This window comes from Pongo pygmaeus, chromosome 4 (assembly GCF_028885625.2).
Source record: "Pongo pygmaeus isolate AG05252 chromosome 4, NHGRI_mPonPyg2-v2.0_pri, whole genome shotgun sequence".
Classification (NCBI taxonomy): Eukaryota; Metazoa; Chordata; class Mammalia; order Primates; family Hominidae; genus Pongo; species Pongo pygmaeus.
In genome coordinates, this window is record NC_072377.2 from 177,564,083 (window position 1) to 177,582,274 (window position 18,192).

Genomic DNA, 18,192 nt, shown 5'->3' on the forward strand with positions numbered 1-18,192 from the left:
GTTAGAAAAAAATTTTCTTTTTTGCCTTATTGCAATGAATCAGAGCCCTGAATGAAGGCAGGGAGAAGGCAAAAAGTATTTCTTTTCAGATCAAGGGTGCCTTTTCCTAGGATGCCTTGGGCTGGGGCGTGACTAATCCTTCTCTAAACAAGTCCGTGGCCATGTCCTCTCTTGGGAGAGTGGCTGAGAGCTCAGGCCCTGATGCCAGGTGGGTTTGAATCTGGTTCCAGCTGTGTGGCCATGGGCAAGCCACTTCACCTCTCTGAGCCTAAGGACAGTATGTACAGCATAGTACTGTTGAGGTGTTATGTACAGGGAGATCTACAAAGCTTATCTAGGCACACATTCAGCAGTCATAAACTATTAGCAACAATTTGTCATTCACTGAATAGATATTTATTGAGCACCTACAATCTATCTGCCACACGTTGGACTTTACACCAGAGACATAGCAGTTCATTCAAAAACAGACCCAACAATAAGTAAACAAATACAGACATAGATATGTCAGGGTGCTGAGCACCATGAAGAAAAATAAAGCAGGGGAAGGGATAGAGTGCGACGGGGGCATGGGTGGGGGGGTATTTAACTAGGACGCTGCAGGAAGTCCTATTGCAAATGGGCTGTTTGAGCAGAGCCCTGAATGAAGGCAGGAGAAGGGAGCCTCTCTGTGATGTCTCCTGATCAGGGTCTGGTGGCGGGAGAGACTGGGACTGCAGCCCCGCATTGGCAGCAGGTCTTCCACGATGGGGTGTTCCTCCCAGCTCCCCGCCTCCCTCCTCCTGCTTCTGCTCCCTTTTGGCAACCCCAAGAGGCTGAGAATATCCTTGGCCACGCTGCTCCCTGGGGCCAGGACTGTCTCCCCAAGAAGGAGTCCAGTCTTCCCTGTGGAGCTCATGACAGTATTCCCTGGGAACACAAGCCACGGAGAGGAGACGCCCCAGGAGTTACCAAAGGCGCTGAACTATTTAGCTTAACCTCTGACTTCTCTCTCGACGTCTCCTCTAACCAAGTAGATAAACGGCCTCGCTCTGTTCCGTGCTTGGCTCGGGTCACAATAAATCAGCTGGCTGTGTATGCGTGCACGCTCACTCTCCTGAGCTGAAGCCAGCCTTCCTGTGATAAACCACCAGAATTTATTCCAGTCTGTCCTGTGTGTGTCCTGGAAACAGAAATAATTTGGGGTTGGGGTGTGTTTTGAGGTTCATGCTCTGCTCTTCTTATCCCCTAGAGTTTGACAGAGCTAAGCCAAGCCAGAGTTACGCCGACACACAAAAATGACACAGGCTAAATCACAAACCCTGCAAAGGCTGCTGAGTTTCATCATCCCCGTCCCAAAGGCAAGCCCCTCTTCCCTTGAGTAAGGATACCTAATGTGTGTCAGGGTATTCACCAGATGCAGACAGGAACCAAGCCCCATCCTGCCCTAGAAGAGCCTGCAGGTCGGTGAGGAGGGCAGACAACTTTCACCCAGGACAAAAGTTGCTAAGAGAGTAAAGAGACATCACATTTTCCTGAGGACTCACTATGCACCAGGAGTTGTTCCAAGATCCCAATTAGCAGTAACGTATTTAAACCTCAGAGCAGCTCAACATGGTAGAAGTGTGTTCCCATCCACAACACTGCACTGACACCAGACAGCCTGGGAGGGCTGTGGGAGCCAGACTGGGTATGGCCCTGTGGCCTGGGGTCAGATGTCTGCAGCTTCCCAGAGAAGAACACACTTGATTGAGCCTTCTTGGGGTGAAGAAGCACCTGACAAGTGGAAAATAATTCCAGGCAGAAGGACCAGCGTGGGCCACAAAAGGCAAGTGTGGTCCTTTGGTGTACTCTCAACCACCCAGCTCCTATTATCGTGCCCATTTTCAGAGATCAGTGAGGTTGAGCAAGTTGCCCAGGGACACACAGGAGACACTGTTCAGATTTCCACTCCTGGTCACCAACCGCTGGCTCTACTGCCTCCAGACAATGCAGGTTACAGGGGCACATCATATGGGGCCTCCCGGAGGGCTCGTTCTCATCTCAGATGTCAGGAGGCACGGCCCAGAACGTGCAGGGCCCTGAGATCTGTGCTCAGCGGCTTGGACTGGAGGCTGAGTAGACCAGTTGTAAGCAGGCTCTGGAGGCTATGGCCCCAGTAGCCCCAGTGGCTTAGCAGGAAGACCACAGCCTGCACCAGCCACTCACTTCCAGACCCCACACCAGGGGACCCTGAGAGGGGGCAGGATGTGCCTCTGGACTTGCAGACACCCACACCCCAAGACAGTCCTCCAGGGGCCCGTCAATCCCCACAGCCTTTCCTTCTTCCTCAAGGGCCTCCGCCCTCGAGGACTTTTTCGTGAGAAAACAGAGCTGCCTTACCCCACCCAGTTCCCCTTCCACACTGGGAAAGCAGGGCTCAGACCGCCGGGAGGGATGGAGAAGGGGGAGCTCGGAGGCTGTTAGAATGAACTGGGCTGGGGGTGGGGGGCATTCCTGTAAAGGAGGACCCGAGGCCTCCAGGGGCTGGGGCAGGAGGCAGTGAGGCTGCTCGAGATTCTGGCCACTTGGCGCAGTCATGTTTCAGAGCCTCGGCTTCCTCACCTGTAACTTGGGGACAGTGGTCGTTCCTTGAGGCACGCCAGGAGGGGAGAATGAAGCGCAATATGGAAAGGGCCTGCCGCTCTTCCCGGCACAAGGGGTTTGGGTGGTGGGTCCCCGGGAGGACCTATTTATTGTTAGTATGAGCCATGACAGCAATCATCTAGCAATGCCTTCTGCGGCACGAGACCAGAATGGCGGACACGGTGGAGAAAGGCAGCCCTGCTTGTACTCAGCCGCGCGGGGCTGTTTTCCTTCTGCTGGTGGCTGCGGCTGGGGGTGGAGGGGGCGGGTGGGGGCTGAGCTCAGCTCTTAGCTGGAGATGTCTCAGCATCTGATGTGACACTGCTGTTGTTTTTGGCTTCACATCCAAGACTCTTTCGCGGCTAATTACTCACTGTCTTGGGAGACTGGCCCAGGAGCCTGAGAAAGGAGAGAGGAGAGAGAGTGCCGGTTTCTGTTTTGCAACCAGTTAAGGAGGCAGCAGTGCTGGGACCCATGGACCTGGCTGGAAGGAATAGTCTTTTGCATGCTCTCAGCTTTATTGAGATATAATCTACGTACAATAAAATTCACAGTTTGGATAAACCTACTAAAAACCTACAAAACCCATAAAACCAAAAAATCACCACCCCCATCAAGATTTAGAATCTCTCCAATAACATTTCCTCTTGCCCCATCTGTCAATACCCACTCTGCCCTAACTAATCACTAATCTGCCTTCTGTCACTGTGTGTTGGTTTCACCTTTTCTAAAATTTTATGTAAATGAAATCACCTAGGATGGACTCTGTGGCATCAGGCTACTTTCATGCCACAAAATGTTTCTGAGATTCACCTACGTTGCTGAGTGAATCACAGGTCCATTCCTCTTTTTTTTTTCTTTCGAGATGGAGTCTTGCTTTGTCGTCCAGTCTGGAGTGCAGTGGCACGATCTCGCCTCACTGCAACCTCCGCCTCCCAGGTTCAAGCAATTCTCCTGCCTCAGCCTCCCGAGTAGCTGGGATTATAGGGACCCACCACCACGCCTGGCTAATTTTTGTATTTTTAGTAGCTGGGATGACAGGCGTGCACCCCTACACGCGGTTAATTTTTGTATTCTTAGTAGAGATAGGGTTTCACCATACTGGCCAGGCTGGTCTCGAACTCCCAACCTCAAGTGATCCACCTTCTGGGCCTCCCAAAGTGCTGAGATAACAGGCGTGAGCCATCACACCCAGCCGGGTCCATTCCTTTTTAGTGCCAAGTTGTATTGTATTGTATGTGGACACGACACAATTAATTTATCCATTCATTTACTTATAACCATTTTAGGTTGTTTCCAGTCTTTGGGTGAACAAATGCTCTCATTTCTCTTGAGTAAATACCAGGAGAGTAAACATCAGTGGAGTTATTGGTGCATATTATAAATGTATGTTTAGTTTTATAAGGAACTTCCAGACCTTTTCCCAAAGAGGTTGTACCGTTTTACACTCCCATCAGCAATGTCTAAGAGTTCTAGTTACTCCATATCCTTGCCATCACTTGATATTGGAAATCTTTTAAATTTTAGCCATGTGGTTAGCAGGGGTTGGTAGGTGTCTTACTGTGGTTTCAATTTGCATTTCTCCGGTGATTAATAATGTTAAGTATCTTTTCACAGGCTTGCATCTCATATGGGATTTTGAAAATTAAATGTGAGGAGTCTTGAACCAAGGCCTTGACACTCCCATGAGAAGACCTTGGAAATTTGGGAGGGGGTTAGAGGATCATGTGCCATTGTCCCTACCTCTCCTAACCTAACTTTTAAAACTGGAATGATTTATTACATGAGTAATATACATAAATGTATTCATCTAGCAAGAATAGGAAAAATGTCTTATGTAAGACTTGAGAGTCCCATGACTGCACTGAGGGATCCCTTTATAACCCCTTGTTTTTTCTCAGAGATCCTTCTTTATTTTTATTTTTTTGAGACAGGGTCTTGCTCTATGGCCTAAGCTGGAGTGCAGTGGTATGATCACAGCTCACTGTGACTTCCAGCTCCCAGGCTCAAGCGATCCTCCCACCTCAGCCTCCCAAGTAGTTGGGACCACAAATGCATGCCCCCACCTCCAACTAATTTAATTATTATTTTTTTGTGTGTGTGGAGACAGGGTTTTGCCATGTTGCCCAGGCTAGTCTTGAACTCCTGAGCTCAAGCGATCTGTCTGCCTCGGCCTCCCAAAGTGCTGGGATTACAGGCGTGAGCTACCACGCCCAGCCCCTTCTTTATATTTGCAGACATGTCCCCCCCATCACAAATATCCAGTATGTGTTTTTATGGGTGTGTTCTTACATGCATGATAAAATGCTGTACAAATCATTCTTCAGCTTGCTTTTCCCAATCATCAAACTCTCTTAGAGGTCTTTCCATGTCAGTACATGTTGATCTGCTTTGTTCTTTTTGTTGGTTAGAATTCCACTGTAAGGATGAATCATAGTTTATGGATCAATTTTCCTACTGCTGGATACTTAGGTTTGCTTGTGGTGTTTTGTTGTTGCAATGGTGCAGCAAACATCCTTGTCCTTGCTTTCTTTGCTGATATGTGTGTGTTTCTCAAGGTAGATTCCAAGGAGTGGAACCATCAAGGTTTTGTATCAGTTATCTATTGCCACAACAATACTGTGTAACAAACAACTCAAGATTTAATGGCTTAAAACAATAATCGTTTATTCTCATCAGTCAACTGGTTGGTTGGGTAGTTCTGCTGATCTGACCTCAGCTTAACCAATCATAGCTGAGTGTTACTTATGTGTTCAGGGCTGGCTGGTCTTGGATGGCCTTAGCTGGGAAACTCATCTCTGCTTTATGTGGCCTTTCTTCCTCAATCAGACTGGCTTGGGTTCATTCTCGTGCTGGGGACAGGGGCTGAGAGAGAGTGGAATTACTCAGGGCTTCTTGAAGTCTGGGCTTAGAACTGGCTCACCATCACTCATGCTCCATTCAATCAGCCAAAGCAGGTCAGGAGACCCCACAGATTCAACAGATGGGAAAATAAAATCCACTACAGTTTGCCTCCCTGGCTGAAGTGATCCTCCCACCCCAACCTCCCGAGTAGGTGGCACTACAGGTGCTCACCACCACGCTTGGCTAATTTTTAAATTTTTTGTAGAGTGGAGGTCTCACTATATTGCTCAGGCCAGAAAACTCACTTCTTGATAGGAAGAGTGGCAAGTCACATTGCGAAGGGTATGAACACAGGGAGGGGACGAATTGGGGCCATTTTTTGCAATCTACCACAGTTTTGAATATGTACATTTTCCATTTTATTGGCTCCTGCCAAATTGCTCTCCTAAATGGTTGGTTCGGTCTACACCCCATGGGCACTGGGCAGGAAGGACTGTTTCCCTATAACGTGTCATGCATAGAGTCTGTGCACTTTGCCAGCATGTGGGCCAGATCTGTGATTCTCCAACATAGTGCAAGAGCTTACAGGGCTACAGGAGAAGTGAAATGCACCCTCCAAGAGCCTTCATTTTACTCATCTTTATGGGGCAAAAACCCATTTCTAAAAATTAAAACAAACATGGAGATAATGCATGACCGTGCAAAATTCATGTGACGTTTAAAAATAAACCATAAGATTTCAAAGAAACGTCTTGCTAGCAAGGCCAGCTACTTCAGACTTGACACTGTACACTCAGAACTTCTGCATTTGCTCATTTGTGTGCCCAGTGAATACTTAGAGATTGCCTCCGGCATACCATGCATGGTTCTTCGTATGGGGTCATAGCAGTAGATGTGAGAGTCAAGGCCTCCGTCATATTGGAGCTAAACATATAGGGGGAGGAAAGAGATTCTAAACATTAATAATTTCCGAAAGCAATAAATGCCATGAAGAAAACAAAACAGGGTGATATGATAGAGAGCCACCAGGGCTGGCGGCTGTGACCTTAGTCTGGGAGGTCAGGGAAGTTGATTTGAGTAGGTGACATTTGAGTTGAGCCCTAAGTGACAAGAAGGAGACAGCAAACTTGAAGAGCTGAGCTTGGAAGTGTGTACCAGCCTGAGGAAACACAATGCAAAGGCCCTGGGGTAGGAACAAGCTCGGTGTTGCCTAGCAACAGTGGGGAGGCCAGTGAGGCGGAAGCCCAGGGAGCCCAGAAGAGAAAGGCAGGAGAGGAAGACATAAAGGGTGGCACAGGCCAGATGGCTATTGAGCACTCACTTGTGCCAAGCACTGTGTTAGCTACCTTCACCGTCTTCTGCCCTTGGGGTAGAGAAGTCAGTGCACCCTCTGCAGGTCTGCTATGAGCTGGTTAAAATGGATTTACATCACAAGCAGCAAGAACCAGGGGAGGGTTGGCAGTGCTCACACTGACAAGATGGTGGTGATCTCCTGCCAGCATTGACAGGGGAGAGGGTGGACTTCAGGTCATGGTTTGGTCCATGGAACTGGAAAGAAAAGGGATGGGTTCAAAAGCAAGCAAGGGGGCTCCAGGAACAGCATCAAAGGCCACTGGGACGGGGCTGGCTGTGGGGACCCAATGCCAGGTGAACCTGGGAGTGAGGCCAAGCCACCCGGACTCCACCAGCCAAGCACACATGCCCACACTTGACCATTTGGGGAACAGAAAGGAGAGCCCCCGGCCAGCATAGGCCACCCCCAGCAGCAGCACATCCCAGGCAAGCCCACACCCCCAGCTGCTGTCCAGGAGAGACCTGCCTTCCAAGACTCTGCTACCATAGCCCAGTGGCTCTGGGACCCTGCGCAAGTTGCCTCACCTCCCAGCTTTGGTTTTCTTAGTATTCTAAGGCTCAGTGAGAAAACTGTCTCCAGCCACAAAGGTATCCTACTGCAACTCTCCTAGAGGTCTCTGTTCAAATTTTGCCTCGGGTCAGTCAGTAAGCCCTTCTTTCTGTGAAGCCATGTTCTCTCTTGAGGGATCAGAAGCCCTGGGCTTGCATGCTGCCTTGGTTTCTCATTAGCTGTGACTGCCTTTCATGTACCTCAGTATCCCCATCTATCAAGGTAACTTCCGACTCCCAGATCCCATCAGACAGGAGACCAGCTACCCTCCCAAGGAGATTCTGGAGAAGTGGGGACAGAGATGAGCTGATGACAACCTCCTCCCCTGTCCCCTCCCATCATGCACAGGGTGGAGTGGGGGGAACAGAGCCAGCAGATGAACATCCCAGAAGGTTACAAGCCAAATAAGGAAGCAAAGAAAACACCACAAGCTTTGTATACCCAGCCCAGAACCATGCCAAAGGGCTCCTTTGAGATTTGTATTGGGACTGCTGCTGCCAGGTAGGTCTTGCCCCTGCAAGACATGGCCTGGGAGGCCCCTCACCATTCCTGAGAGATAAGATCCCTTTCCTAATCGATTGCCTGAATAAATGCACGCTAAGCAGCATGGGTGGGTGAACCAACCCGAGCAACGCTCACATAGATACACATGGTCTTAGGCAAACACTCGCTTGTTTGTTCAGGCTCAGACGCTGGCTGAGCACCCGCCATGCGCCATGCGCCATGCGCCGGGGGCTTTCACCTGCATTGTTTCATTTGATCCGCTCTGTGAAAGCTGGGGAGCAGCTTGGCAGCAGGAGATATTCCTGGTTTGTTTGTAGATTCCAACCAGTGACCAGGCAGCAACATATGCGTTTCCTCATTCAAGTCTTCCAACAGCTCTTGGAGGTGAGGATTTCCATCCCCACTGTACAGATGAGGACATGATGTGTGGTGCTGAGCGCAATACGTGCATCCTTTCATTTGCTCCCCTCAATGGCCCTGTAAAGTGGGTACTCTAATTACCCCTGTCGTACCAATAAGGTAATGAGGACTCAGAGTCACAATGAGTTAGCCAGGGCCACCCAGCTAGCAGAAGCAAAAAAAGGATTTGAACCCAGCTCTATGGACATCAGACTTGGTGGCTGACTACCCAACTGGGGCTGTGTTTGGGGAAGGAGCTGGCAAGGGCAGATTGGGAGAAATAAAGGGTGCAGAGCCCACTGAAGACACAGCATTTCTCTTAAGACCTCTCTCTCTGCAGAGGAATAGGGGCATGTCGCTTGTGGACCAGGGGCTTTGCAGGAAGTGAAATCCAGGGATGAGGCAGGCAAGCCAGTCTCAGCCTAGTGGGTTCTGCTACACTAATGGCAGCTGGTGGCTTTTCCCAGGCAGTACCTGGCTCTGGGAGGGCCTTAGGAGGACTCAGTGCACCACCTGTGGGCAACTTCCCAGGGAACAAGGACAGCTCTGCCTGGATTGCCACTGTCATGCCCCCTGGAAAACAGGAGAGCATGGTGGTTCTATCTTTGGCCCGGAAGAAGAGGGAATTGGATCTGAATCCCAGCTCTACCACACCCTAGACAAAGACCTCTCTTCCTGCTTTCCCATCTGTAAGATGGGAACCCCTCTAAGGTTGGCAGGAAGACTGAATGAGGACTGAATGAGGATGCTGGGGACTGCCACAGCCTCTGTCTGGCCCGGAAGACTTGCTCTCTCTGGGACCTCCTTGTCTCTTGTGGTCTGCCAGGGAACATTCAGAAATGGGGTGGGAAAACCCAGATTGCTGGTAAAGAAGGCCTGCCCCTTGCAGAGAAGGCAGCTCACTCCTGCTGAGTGCTTGCGGAGAAGCACAAGTTTATGAGGGCTGCTGTAGCAACGTGTGACACGCTGGGGGCCCTAAACTGCACAAGTGCATTGTCTCACTGCTCTGGAGGCCAGAAGCCCGGGATCGGGGTGCTGCCAGGATTGGTTCCTTCTGAGGCTGTGAGGCAGGACCTGTTCCCTGCCTCTCCCCGAGCTTCTGGCAGTTTGCTGGCACTTGGCGTTCCTTGGCTTGTGGGCATGTCACCCGATCTTGGCCTTTATCTTCACATCTCCCTGTGTTTGTCTCTCTGTGTCCACATTTTGTGTTTACTCCAGTCATATTGGAGTATAGCCCACCCTAAAGACCTCATTTTAACTCGATGGCCTCTGTGAAGAACCTATCTCCAAATAAGGTCCCATCTGGGGATACTGGGGGTTAGGACCCCAACGTGTAAATTTGGGGATGACACACTTCAGCTCCTGACAGCTGGGGAGGGAAGGAAATGGCCTCTTCCATCTGCTGTCCTTGGAAAGCTGCAGCAAGGCGGAGCTCCCGTCTGAGCACCATCCCCCAGAGGCACCCTCTCCCCATTAAGGGGAAGGTGAGGCACTCGGAGAGGTAGGAGGAGCTGCCCCACGGCACCAGTGCAGGGAGCTGGGGCCAACAGAACTAGGCTGGGACACTCTACCTCTCTGTAGACATCGCCACTTGGCTTAGCATCTTTGGAAGTTTGTCAAAAGGGGTAGGCAGGCCTGGGTTTTCTGAAACACCTTTCCAAGAAAAAGGCCACCAAATTCTCCTCAAGGTCACCTCCCTCCACCTGGAACACCTCTAGGGAAAGGCCTAGACCTCATTTACATGTGAATCGACACCGACTGGCACAGGGCCTGGCTGGTGAGTGTTAGGAGCTCTGGCTTCAAGTGCCTGTCCTACCTCTTCCTTGCTGTGTGGCCTTGGGCAAACTGCTTGGGCTCTCTGAGCTTCAGTTTCACAACTAATAAAGTGGAGGTAGGAACTGTACCTACTCTCCAATGTTATTATAAAGATTAGCTGAGAGAGTGTGTGAGAAAGCCTCAGCGCAGGGCTGGGCACACAGTAACCACTTGAAAAACATTGGCTCTTCTTATAACTGATTATTACACTGGATGGATGAATGGATGGATGAATGGATGGACGGAATGGTTCTTAAGTTGATTGGTTTCCTGGACATTCTCTCCGTTGAGAACTCATGAAACCTGCTTCTGGCATCAGATCCAAATACCAGCCCCATTACCTATTAGATGTGGTCTTGAGCAGTTACTACCACCTGAGCCTCAGCTGCCCATCTATAAAACAGGGAGAAGAAGAGGCCACCCACAGAGAGTTGACGTGAGAATAAAATAACGCGATGATGTCTGGAATGAGCTTAACCCAGTGCCTGGCACGTGGGTGCTCTTGGAAAACCCTCACTCTATCTTGGTGGCCGAACAGGCTTTCAGAAGAAAGCCGCCTTCATCCACAGGCGGGCGCAGAAGGCCACGCCTTCTCCTGGAATAGTGTTTCCATGGCAGGCCCAGGCACGTTCTATTTTCAGATGACACTCAGTGACACCTTAACAATGCTGGAGCTAGATAGGACCCGCCAAAACAACCGTTTCCCACCAACGTCAGAGCCTTGATGAACAGGGAGGGAGGGAGGTGTCCCCGGTCCTGGTGCAGTCCTGAGCTGGGTTCTAGCAGAACAGCAGAGTTCGGGCACTGTGGTCTCTGCAGATGACCTCCTTGACCTCTTCTCGCCCTGTGTGTCTCTGGACTCACTTTCCACTCAGCTCCCTGACCTGAGCCCCTGGAAGCCAACCTCCATGGCCTCTATAGTAGCTCCATTGCATGGTGACTTCTAGCTGGGTCCAGATGACAAGAGTGTGGCAGGGGCCAGGGCACTGTTGCTGCAGCTGCGTCCCTATAGGGCCTCTGCAGGCTGGCTTCTGCCCAGGCAACACTGCCTGCAGCCCGGGGCATGACCAGCTTCCCCATTTTCCAGCTCTGGGCTTGTACTATGCCATGCTGATTTCCCTACACTCTGGCCACCCCTTTGAAAATAACTCTTCAGATTACCAGACTGCGTAACTTAGGTTATCTTCCAAGTCCTATCTGATGCATTACCTTCATTCACCGCTTCCTTCCTCCCTTCCTCTCCTCCCCTCCTTCCCCGCCACCTCCCCTCCCTTCCCCCTCCTTTCCTCTTTCCTTCTGCCATAAATATTGATGGAGCATCTATCTTGTGCCATTATCTGTTCCAGGTGGCACAACAGTGAACGGGCAAGGTCCCTGTTGCCCCCATGGAGTTGACATTGTAGTGGGGAGACAGGTGAAACCAGCAAATAAAGAAACAATTTCATAGAGTGATTTCATATGTGCTAAAACAATTTCATAGTGTGCTAAGAAGAAATCAAGCAGAGGGGTGGCCAGAGAGGGATGCGGGGTGGGAGAGGTGCTGGAGCGGGTGGCCGGGGAAGGCCTCTCTGAGGAGATGCAAGCTGGACCAGGGGCAGGCTCTAGCCACGGGAGGCTCTGGAGGGAGGGCCTTTTAGGCGGAGGAACAGCAAGTGCAAAGGGGCTGAGGCAGGCTTGAGCTCAGTGAATCTGAGAACAGAATAAAGGCCAGTGTGGTCTTCACAAAGAGCCACGCCCCTTCCTCTGCTGGGTCTTTGCCTGAACCATTCCCTGGGTTTCCCTTCCTCCAGGCGAGGTAAATGCTGACTAATCCTCCATCCCCAGCTCCAACGTCCACCCCTTCAGAAGTCGGGGGGCTCTCTCTCCTCTTGTCAACAGCCTCAGGGTCCTCTGCCACTAAGTCCTGGACTGTACTGTCTGCACTGTCACATCACAAGCCATGGATGCCCGTCTCCCACAACAGGACAGGTGGGAGCTCCTTCCGGTACAGTGTAGACCGAGTTGCCTTTGTGTCTTGAGTCCAACAAGATGCCCTGGGCCTGGCCCAGGGTGGATGCACAGTAAACATTTATTGGGTTAAATAAATGTACTGATGGAAAAAGTCCAGGGAGTTCAAAGGACAAGATGGTCACAAGGAGCAGAAGCAGTCAGGGAAGCCTTCCTGGAGAAGGTAGAGCTGGACCTGGGCCTCAAAGGAGGGTATGGAAGGGACCAGTGAGGGAGTTCCCAGCGGGGGGATATTCCCAACAGGGAGCTTCCAGCAGTGAGGGAGTTTCCAGCAGCAGGGGTGGCATGTGCAAAGGCCCAGAAGATGGATCAGGGGCCAGTCAATGGCTCTATCAGACCCCAGGAGAAGCTTGTGGGATAAGTTAGAAGGAGAAGGTAAGCCCCTTCTAAGCCTCAGTTTCCCCATTTGGAAATTGGGATAATAATCTTACCTGCATTATAAGAGATTGTACACACGAGGCACTTGGTGTGTTATAGGCCTGGCCCATGGGAGGTTATCAGCAAATAACATGGGGTGAGCTGGTGTCACCCCAGCAAGTGCAGGACCCCAGGTCCTGGGGCACTACGTGTGCCCGAGTCAGACTCTTGCTTCTCGGGAACTCGGACTGCCAGGCTTCCTGGATCTGACTGAGCTCAAAACCAGCAGGCTCCTGATCCTCCTGCCCTCAAGCAGCCCCCATCCACACTCCCAGAAATTCCCAGCCTCCAAGCCCCATCCTTTTGTGGGAAGTGCTGATCTCGACAAGGCTTTGCCATAAATACTTAGCAGGAAAGAGGTTCTCCCGGGCACTGTACAGCACTTAGAACCCACCAGACTTGCAGGTGCCACAAAAATGTTCTGATTTACTGTAAAATCACAGGAAAAAATGAATATAATGTACTCTGGATATATTCATCTCTATACCAATGCATTCATAATTATCAGTATTTTTTTCTGGAATAAGGGGCCATGGAGACAAATGGCCTAGGGCCCACACATGTCATAACGGTGCCCTGCCCACTGGAAGGTGTGGGCGAACCATGGGAGACGTGGAAACTGAGGCTCAGACCTGGATGGCCCAAGGTCACACAGCGTCTTAGTGTTGGATTTGAACCCAGGGCAACCTGGCTCCTAAAATCTTTGATGGTTGTTTTTCTTCAGATGGCCTATCAAACCTACATGTTCCAGTCTTCTTTGAGGCCTCAGATTTTCTGACTGCAGTGATCAGGAGGCAGTAGACATCCCTTCCTCGCCACCCACACATGCACACAGGGGGTTGCCCCCCTCACGCCACAGGCATCCTAATGGGGAGAGCTGGGAAGAGCCCTTCTGGATCATCTGGTCTACCCAGTTCACCACACAGCTGGGACTCCGAGGCTCCATGTGGGGACGTGCTCTCATGGTGCTGGGGGTGGGGTGGGATGGAGATTACCCATCACCCAGTGCTCCCTTCCACTCCCCACCACCTCGTTTACATTGAGCCTGAGTTAGACAAGAATCTGATGTTGTCCAGATGGAAAAGTCCCCCTGATTTTGGCTGAAAAGCTCCTTGCTGAGGGAACTATTCGAGGCAGGTGTACTACAGCCTAAACCCTGCTGGAAACACTCACCCGGGTCGGAGATCTGCTTTGTCTCCTGCCCCCCACTGCCCCGCCCTGTCCCACCTGTCTCTGTCAGAACAACAGGAGCCGGCCAATAGGCCAAGCCCCGTCAGTCCTGTTCCTCTGACGGAAGGTGGTGGGTTAACTGTGTTCATTTAAGGGCAGGCTGTCATCCTGGGCAGTGACTGGGGAGGCTTCTCAGCGGCACCCTGGCCTGAAGACATCCCCCTCTTGAGTGCCTAAAATCCCACCATCTGGGCTCGATTCAAAGCAGAAAGGTTGTTTACTGGGCATTTCCTTTAAAGGCAAAGAAGTGAATGACCCTGTCAAGATCATCTTTCCCTGTGGCCATGCGCCTGGGCGGCATGGGGACTCTGAGGTTCTGGCTGGGAGTCTGGAGAGGGGGAGGGGATGTCATCACCGCTTTAGCCCTATATGGCCTTTTAGAGTCAACAACTTTGACCTGTCATGTCCAGGGAGGCAGGAGAGCTTTGTAGTTAAGAATACAGGCCGACCTGGTCACAGTCCTCACTGTGTAGCTCTGAGCCCCTCCCATCTGTCAGATGGAGATGAAAATTTTCTAGGAATATTTTGAAAATATTAAGCCAATACATTTTCTTCTCTCTTCCCTGTTAAAGGGAGGAAGGAAGGAGGGAAAGATGGAAGGAAGAAGGGAGGGATGGAAGGAAGGAGGGAAAGGAGGGAAGGAAGGACGAAGGGAGGGAGGGAAGAATGGAAGGAAGAAGGGAAGGACGGAAGGAAGGAGGGAAAGGAGAGGAAAAGGAAGGAGGAAGGGAGGGAAGGAGGGAAGGATGAAAGGAAGAAGGGAGGGATGGAAAAAAGGAAGGAGGGAGGGTGGAAGGAAGAGAGAGAAGGAAGAAAAGATCCAGGAAGGAGGGAGAGAAAGAAGGAAGGAAAGAGGGAAGGAAGGAGGGAAGGAGGGAAGGAGGGAAGGAAGGAGGGAGGCAGGGAAAGGGAAGGGAAGGGGGGAAGAAAAAGATCCCCAAACATGGAGTTTTTCCCTGGCTCCTAGGGAGGAAGGAGGATTTACGAGAATGACCCACTTTAACAGGAAGCAGAGGGAGAAGCCCCCGCCATTCCAAGCTGGTTGAACATTTGCGAGTGAGGGACATTTCCTAAACATTTGGGGTGAGAGATCAGGAGGGGTTTACTCACAGAAATACAGACGCGGTACAGTGTTGGAGTCCCCTCCTGAAAGGGACTTTCAGCCAGCACTGAAGCCCTTTCGCCCTGGCCCTTGTACTCTCTGGCTTTCTCCCTGCATTTCTTTCTCTCTGTTCCCTGCCCATCTCTTTCCTTCTCCCTTTGCAGAGCTCAGCACCTCTGGGCTGTGTCTCCAGGCACAGTGCATGTTTCTGTCTGGTGGCTGCCTCTGCACCTGCACCTTCAGAGTCTCAGTGCACTGTGAGGTCACCTCATGAGCTGCACCACATCCCTGCCAGGAGGGCACCGCTGCTATCTGCATCCTACAGATGAGGATGCCGGGACTCAGAAAGGGGAAGTCAGTTCTTCCTAGCCTAACTTCTTCTTGCCCAGGGGGCCAGGGTCCTGGGAAGGAAGCTTGGAAAACCCTAGGACTCAACGGTTTCCATGAGAAGGGAGCCATCTTGAGTTCCTGCGTGCCTCGCAGCTGAGACGTAGCTCGTTGTGGTGGAAAGCAACTATCGTTGAGCCAGGATTTACACTTAAGTTGGAGCTAACAGTCCCCCTGTGGCGGATCTCAGTTCATCTCAATTAAGTGAAACGCGTTGTCTTAATTATAAAGCTAGCGAGGAACAGAGCCCGAATCTGAAGTCACATCTGTGTAACGTCAAAGTTTGTGCTCAACCACAAACATGTGTTCAAATCTCAGCTTTTCCTCTTGTAGGCTGTGTGGTCTTGGACAAGTCACTTGACCTCTCTGTTCCTTAGATTTGCCAACTGTTAAATAATGATAGTAATGTTTCTGATGTTTATGCTTAGAGGATTAAATGAGATAATGTCTAAAGTTGTGTCCCTGTGGGAATTCTGGGGGTTACCAGCCATGTCTCGGCTCCCATGAAGCGATAGTGATGAAAGCTGACATTTGACAGGCACCACTTCACTTTATCCTCACCACAACCCTGTAAGGTGCTGTTATTCTCCCCATCTCCAGATGAGAGAACTGAGGCACACAGAGGGAGGGTCATTTGCCAAGGAGTCACGGAAGCCACACCAGCCAGAGGCCTGGGTGTTCTGTGTGCTTAGCCCCATGCGAAGCTGTCTTCCTACATTAAAAAATAAATAAATAAAATGGAATGAAGTTAACCCTTTAAAAGATGCAGCATTAAAAGTAGAGGATTTCAGCCCTTTCCGAGAAACAGCCAGAAGCAGCCCAGCCATGCAGAGATGCATGTTGTCTGCCAGGCTCCCTGCTAGGACCTGCTGTCTTGGAATTTCCAGCTGGGTGGGAGGGAGCGGGGCTGAGGACAGACAACATGCCGAGACCCAGAGGCACAAGAATGGGGCCAGGACAGCGGGCTGGGGAGGGGTGTTGTATGAGGCCAGGGCAGGGAGGCATGGATTCTGCCAGGGTGCGGGGCCAGCCATGTGCATGCTTTTGTTGGGGAGGGGGATGTTGAGAGTTACAGGAAACTGAGGTGAGGAAGGTAACAGGTCAGCCCAGTTGGTGGACAAAGAGGGTGGTCACCAGTTGGTGGACAAAGAGGGTGGTCACCAGCAAAGGCACAGTAACCAGAGAGCTCATGGAGTGTTTAGGGAACAGCTTGCTGGGGACACCGTCTGCTGGGGTAGGAGTGGTGGTGATAGGGGGTCAGAATGGAGGCTGGAGAGAGATCTTGAGCCCAGGAATCTGTTTTTAATCAGCACCAGGTGCTTCCCATGGGCGTTGTCCCAGGTTTACGCTTTGGGAATCACAGGCTACACCCAGACAACCTGTCCTGGGGCCGCTACTCCAGGGTTGGGAAGGAAAGATGGTGTGGCTCAGCCAGGAGTCAGGAAGGCCTGGGAGCCAGCCCTGCTCTGGCATTGCTGGCTGTGTGCCCTTTGGCGAGTCATTTGCTCTCTGTGCCCCAGGCTTCTTGCACGTAATATTACACTAATATTGAATTTCCAAGAAGGCCGTGAAGATTAGTTCTGAAAAAGATCTGCAAGTCACTGGCAGGGTGCTGATTCATAGCAGGTGCAGGAAGCAGCCTTCCTTTCTTTCTCCTTCAGAAGGCGCTACTGTCCCCTCATGTGAGCAAAATCACAGTGACCATCTGAATTAGTCAGGTTGGTTCTACTGTCAGGGACAGAAGCCAGCTCAAATTGGCTTAAAAGAAAACTGAAGAGGCTCCCGTCAAAGGGCCCAGCAGCAAAGGAAGCATGTGGGTGCCAGTCAGTCAACATTCTGTCTGTCTCTGCTTCTCTTTGCCGTCGGCCTTCTTTCTCCTCCTGTTGCTGTGCTGCCTCCAGGAGGCCAAGACTGAGGCTCTCAGAAGCCCCGGCTCAGCAACCTAGAGGAGGGAGAGCCTCTGTCTCCTGATACCTGTAGCTTAGTCCCAGGGAAGGCTCTGATTGGTTGTGCTTGGGTCATGTGCCCATTCCTTGGGCCAATCACACTGGCCGGGGATGCAGTATTTTAAGTGGCGAGGCCTCTGGCGAGAGGAGTGCCATGTAGGACCGGGGGAATAAGCAGCCCTCCCTGGCCAGAAAAAAGCCCAAGTGAAACAACTGAAAACCCAGAACCAGCTCAGATGCTTCTTCGTTTCTGTGCGTAACCTACCTTGCACAGGCCTGTGCATGTTCCAAGCTGCCTCTGGATTATTTGTCTCCACATCCTCTTCCCCCAAATGCGAGTTTCTCCAGATAGGACTAGACCCCACATCTCCACGGCCCGGATGCCTGCTATGGGGCTGGGCACAGAGCATGGGCTGACACGTCTTTACAGCCAGCGTCCAGTGTGTCCTCTCCACGGCCTCCATCTGAACCCACCCTCTGCTCTCTGCCTGCTTGTGCCCTGCCTTCTTCTAGGCACTGCTCCCAGGACTGCTGTGTCCTCTGGCTGGTAGGCAGACGCCAGCCCTTCCTTCCTTCTGAGTCCCCGAGGTCGGGCTGGAATCCCAGAGGCTGACATCCCAGGTCACATGGTTACTTGACTTCATTGTTGATCCTTCCTTCCTTTCTTCCATCTTTCCTTCCCTTCCTTCCTTCCTTCCATGTTTCCTTTCCTTCCTTCCTTCCATCTTTCCTTTCCTCCCTTCCCTTCTTCTTTCCGTCTTTCCTTCCCTTCCTTCCTTCCTTCTTTCCATCTATCCTTCCCTCCCTCCCTTCCTTCCATGTTTCCTTTCCTTCCTTCCTTCCATCTTTCCTTTCCTCCCTTCCCTTCTTCTTTCCGTCTTTCCTTCCCTTCCTTCCTTCCTTCTTTCCATCTATCCTTCCCTCCCTCCCTTCCTTCTTTCCTTCCTTCCATCCTTCCTGTCCTTCCCCTCCCTCCCTCCCTCCTTTCCTTCCTTCCTTTCTTTTCTTCTCCCTCTCTCCCTTTCCCTTGCTTG

The 18,192-nt window shown here is 51.3% G+C and overlaps 1 long non-coding RNA gene across 1 annotated transcript; it reads right to left on the bottom strand.

Moving 5' to 3' along the window:
* Positions 1-380: 380 nt before the first annotated feature.
* On the bottom strand, positions 381-2,658 carry LOC129036957 (uncharacterized). Its single transcript, XR_008502698.1, has 3 exons — positions 2,584-2,658; positions 1,527-1,755; positions 381-1,162 (listed from the first exon to the last, which is right to left on the bottom strand). It is a non-coding gene; the product is annotated as an uncharacterized LOC129036957 (long non-coding RNA).
* Positions 2,659-18,192: the final 15,534 nt, after the last annotated feature.